A 5,686-nucleotide genomic window follows, 5' to 3' on the forward strand; every position below is an offset into this window, starting at 1 on the left:
TTTATAGTTAATTCTATATTTTAATCAATTTTTGATAACTGAAGCTGCATAATTTTTGCACCGGATATTTCGGGAAGTTGCACCTTTTGATCCAGAAATTGAGAGGACACTACGTAGACAAAGGAGGCATACACCACAGCAAGAAGAACAAGAGATTTGGCAACCGATAGAGAAAATCTTAATAGAGCTACCATTTGAAGAAAAGATGGCAGAAAATGAAGCAAATAGGCGAGCTCTATGAGATTTTACTCTACCGGGGGTACAAGGATCCTAAACAAGTATAGCAAGGCCTATGGTAAATGCTAACAATTTTGAAATTAAACCGTCACTTATCCAAATAGTTCAACAATCTCAATTTGGAGGTAATGCAGTAGAAGATCCTAACTCACACTTAGCTACATTCTTGGAAATATGTGATACAATTAAAATGAATGGACTTAGTCATGACGCTATAAGGTTAAGATTGTTCCTATTTTCATTGAGAGATAAGGTTAAACTTTGGCTACACTCTCATGCTCCTAACACTTTCACCACATGGGATGATTTATCAAGAGCATTCTTGAATAAGTATTTTCCAGCAGGTAAGACTGCTAAGCTAAGAATGGATATCACTAGTTTTAGCCAATTAGAAGGTGAATCATTATATGAGGCATAAGAAAGATTTAGAGATTTGGTTCGGAAGTGTCCATATCATGGATTACCTGATGGTTAATCATACAAACCTTCTATAATAGTTTATCTTTTTCTACTAAAACTATGATTGATACAGCTGCAAGTGGAGCCTTAATGGGTAAATCACCCCAAGAAACTCAGAATTTGATAGAAGAAATGGCCGCAAATAACTACTAATGGGCCAATGACAGAGGTAATACAAGATGTCACGCAGTTATGATAGAAATGGACACTCTCAATATGTTGAGTGCTTAAATGAATAATGTGATGAAGTTGCTAAGTAGACAAGGTGGAGTTGGCCCAAGTTCATCAAATGCACATGTAGTTTGTTGCTCTATATGTAGAGATGAACATGATGCTAATGAATGTGTTGATTCTGAGCAGGTACAGTTCGTCAATAATTACAATCGTAATGCTCAAAATAATCCCTACTCAAACACTTATAATCCGGGGTGGAGAAATCATCCAAATTTTGGATGGAAAGACCAAAGCAATCAACCAAGACCAGCCAATCCACCGGGATTCCAACCAAGGCAATCACAAGTTGAAACTAAATCAAGTTGGGAGATTGCGGTGAAAAAACTCGCTAAGGTTACTTCGGACAGATTTGAGTGAGTAGAAGGAAGATTCGACCAACTTACTACAATGTAAAGGAATGTAGAGGTCCAAATTGGTCAAATTATTAGTTCTTTGAAAATCAAGGAGAATTACCTAGCAAAACGGAGGTTAATCCTAAGGAGTATGTTAAGGCCATGACTCTTTGTAGTGGTAAACAATTAGAGGATCCTCCAGTGAGTGAAGGGAGAAAGATGAGAGTAAAAAACATGCAGAAAAGAGAAGGAACCAAGAGGAGATTGTTAAAGAAAATAGTCGGGAGAATTCAAGAGAAAATCAACCATCATTTTCCGCTACCATTCCGATACCTCCTGCGGTTCCATTTTCACAAAGACTCAAGCAGAATAAGTTTGATAAAGATTTTGAAAAATTTGTTAAAAGTTTCAAACAATTGCACATTAACATTCCTTTTGCCGATTGTGAGAACCCAAAAATTTTCATATTTTCTCAGCATTATTTTATTTCTTTGCCTACATTTTATACATTCCTTGGAAATATTAAAATTTCTATGCATTTTTACAAGCAAGTATAGTTTTAAATTCATTTTCCTAGTATGAGTTAGTGTACGTTAAATTTGAAACGCATTATCGATGTGGGACCCGCTAGTGCGATAAATGTGGTGATTAAGGGTGAGTTTTAGATGATATTAAGTGTGTGATTAGAAGTGATAATAATAAGTTAGTGAACTATAAGATAAAACCCTAGTATACACGATTTAAGAAAAACGGGTTGAACCGACGGGTACCATTTGTTACCGAGTGAGTGCACCACTTGAGCACTACTTTATTACCTTAATCTCCTTGCTATTAAGTGATTAATATCAGCCCCAAAATATCCCTTATGGCAGCCGAAATTATTGACTCAAAAACAAGAGAAAAGAAAATAATTTGAGATGGAATTGGTGGTGACAAGTGGCACCAATCCAAGACCTTTGACCAAGCCAATTTTCTTTGCTTCTTATCTTCACATTGGCTCCATTTCTTCACTATTTTTCCCTGATTTGGCCGAGCTTAAGGGAGAGAGAGAGAGCAAGAGAAACAACTTCAATCCATCTTGAGTTGAACCATTTTGAGTGAAAACAAGAAAAACTAAACTGATTAATCACTAGTTTGGGAGTTTGGGATGTTTAAGGAACCAAAAATTTCAAGGGGAAGTGGAGGATAACTCTAGCAAGCTTTGTTTTGAGGTAATATGGCTGCCCACACATTTCTTTGTCCTTTAATCATGTTGGAGTTGCTTAGTAGCTCGTATTTGTGGTTATAATAATGCTTATATCAAGTGATTTTGGATGATTGGAATGATGCAATTGAGTTAGGGTTTGAATGATACCCTCCTCATACTTGTTGTATGGATGGTGTATGATGTATATATGTTGGTATAAGAGGTGGTAGTGATGGTTTCAAGCTAAAAATGAGATTTATATCTTGATTGTAGCAAATTTCCAGAATTGAAGTTAGTATGTACCCTGTTCTGCCCGGTTTCAATTCACCATGTTAGAGGCCGAATTAGGCTTAGCATAAAACATAAAAGTTGTATAGAATGATGTTTTATAGTTTTATGCAAAATTTCAGCTCAATCGGAGCAACGTAGCCTGTGAAAAGTCCGAAATACCCTGACAGCCCTAGGTGAATCCAATGATCAGTTTTGAATATTTCACCAATCTGGTCTTGTCTTTTCCACCATGATATGTACTGAATTAGTATTTGGCCAAAACATAGAAGTTGTAGTGCTATGTCTTAGCTTTCCAACGCCCCTGGAATCACCTCTATTGGACTTTGGTAGCATGAGTTATTGTCGTTTAAACATAGCGCGGTTAACTGACCTGTTTGTACGATTCTGGTTCAGTAATTTGAAATTTTTACCAAGATACATTGCAAACTGGACTGAGTGGTCTTCATAAAATTTGTAGCCCTCTGTCTTATCTTCGAAACGGTATAAATTTCACCTCAATCTGATAAGCGTAGCCTCGGTTGTGTCCGTTACGCAACACAACATCAAATCTGTCTTTTGTTTCTTGACTCAACCTTCATTTCCGCACATGCTTCTAGCTTGATTTTGTACTTGTATGACTTGGAGCCTATGGAAGGGCTATTGAAATGAGATGATTTTGTGTATGACTTTGGGATTGATTGAGGAAAAGAATGAAGTCATGAATGGCTGGAAAATAGGTAAATACAAAGGGCGTGCTGCCCAAATTTACGCTCGAGAACTAGGTCGATATACTTGCGACTTGAGAGCGAATACCACGTGAACCATCTAGGGTATTTACGTTTTCTTTGCCACTTCAACTCAAATAGCGATTTTAAAGTTTTACAAGTAAACATAAGTTTTACAAATATTTTACTTATGTCCTTTGGTTTAAATGTACTCTTTTCACTACCAAAACCATATTTATACTTTGTACTAGTACGTATTTGAATTTTCTTTGAATCACTTAAATCTTTGATGGTTGAAGCATAATGTGTTCTTTTGATTATATTAGGGTTCCTTGGTGATTGAGGGTGTTATCCGAAATGTGACAGCCCCACCTTCCCCTAAGGCGAACCAAAGGGGTTAGCGAACTGCCTGCCCAGCTCTCGCCAGGACTAACGGTTCGGTATAGAACGAGCTAATACATTCCGGAGCTTACCAACGCGGGTAAACAAATCAAAATGTTAAAATAAAAAAAAATGAAACCGAAGTCGGCTATGAATAGTAACCGACCCGTCGGAACCCAACCAAATATCAAGCAAACATTCACATCTTGAAACTTAGCATTTACAAGCCAAAGTGGCATACAAAAGTATTCAAAAGTGGATACATGTCTGGTTTGCCAAATCAAAAGGAAAACGGTCCCAAAAGTACATTTAGGATTTCAATACATGAACTATACAAAAGATATGTTCAACTAGCTCAATTTGGCAGCCAATTGTCAAATCCAGTCCAAAAGTATTTATTTTCCTGTAAGGAAAACAAAAAGGAACAGAAAGGGGTGAGCTTGCGCTCAATGAGGTACCAGACATATAGCAGTAAAATCATGGCATTTCACATTTAACAAATCAGGTACACATGCCAGATGTAAAGTAAATGAACCAATGATTCAAATCAGAAGGATACAGGTGGCTCTCAGGAGCCAAATTCCCATTAGCATCATCGAAGCTTGATCGAAATAATAGTTGACACTCCGTCAACGCTAAAGGAGTAACCAATACCGTAGACTCCACTTTCTTCGATTCCTTCCACCTCACATACCCCACCGGGCCCGAAATCCAATCAGATCAGAAATGGTAATACTCGAGTATACCCGGAATCAAGGGTCTCAATACCCAAAGATCCCAAAACAGACTACCGTGGTTCGTTATCTAATCGGCCAGGCCCTTGCCGGCCCGACTCGAGTAACTGGCCACAGGTGTTGAGTTCAGAGGTCACAGAAAGGTCGTTGGACACAAGCTTCCAAACGAAATCAGAACAGATACAGATCCAGATACAGATAACAGATACAGATACAGATACAGATAACAGATACAGATAGCAGATTCAGATACGCGTTTAAAATTGGCATATGAACAGACGAGAGAACGAGTGTGATAAAGTACACCCTCGCCTCCCTTTTATCAAAACAGTATTTGGCTCCAACAGTCATAAATCAAGTATTCAGATATTCAGATATTTCACATAACGGGTAGCAGGTAGTGGAACACTCACCGGGGTCAGTACAGATACCTCCCAAAAGAGAGCTTTAATCACCAAGAAACCCTAAGATAATCCAAAGAAAACAATTGAAGGTTCCACTTTCAAAATCGAGTATACAGAATGCACATGTGAGGCTCGACTACCAGTCGTATGCCTCGCCAAATAATGATTAAAGCAAGGGTGCAAAACATGAATTTTTGGAAACGAAAAGGTAAAATGAAGACCTAGGCTCAAACAACCCAAAAGTCCTTCGCTCAAATCACAAGTAAATCCAACTAGCCTTCAAGTAAAATTTCGGCAGCATATCCCTTGTGTTTACCTAATTTCCAGCCATCATGGCTTCATTATTTCCTCAAATCAGTCCCAACATCTCGTACAAAAATAATCTCATTCCCAAAAGCCATTCACTAGGCTTAATGGCATTCAAGTACAAAATTTAGTTAGGAAATGACCGGATATGAAAGTCAAGCCCTAAACTATTCAAATAAACACAATAAGACTCGATTACAAGTCATAAACCAATTCTGCATACTACCAAAACAAGGTTCCCTAAGCATACACAAACAATAGAGGAAACCAGAAAAATCCGGAAATGATTTAGCTTTAGCCCTGAAAAAACAGTTTTTGTCCTCATTTTACGGTAATGGTGCCAAGGCACTACGATTATCGGATGAAGGTACAAGACCCACTGTTTCGAAGCTAAGAGATAGGGATACAACATTATAGA

At 37.8% G+C, this 5,686-nt stretch overlaps 1 non-coding gene across 1 annotated transcript; it reads right to left on the reverse strand.

The window, feature by feature from the left end:
• Positions 1-592: 592 nt before the first annotated feature.
• LOC113719805 (small nucleolar RNA R71) lies at positions 593-699 on the reverse strand. Its single transcript, XR_003455047.1, has one exon. It is a non-coding gene; the product is annotated as a small nucleolar RNA R71 (small nucleolar RNA).
• Between the last annotated feature and the right edge of the window lie 4,987 nt (positions 700-5,686).

Source organism: Coffea arabica, chromosome 11e, assembly GCF_036785885.1.
Source record: "Coffea arabica cultivar ET-39 chromosome 11e, Coffea Arabica ET-39 HiFi, whole genome shotgun sequence".
In the NCBI taxonomy this organism is placed as follows: domain Eukaryota; kingdom Viridiplantae; phylum Streptophyta; class Magnoliopsida; order Gentianales; family Rubiaceae; genus Coffea; species Coffea arabica.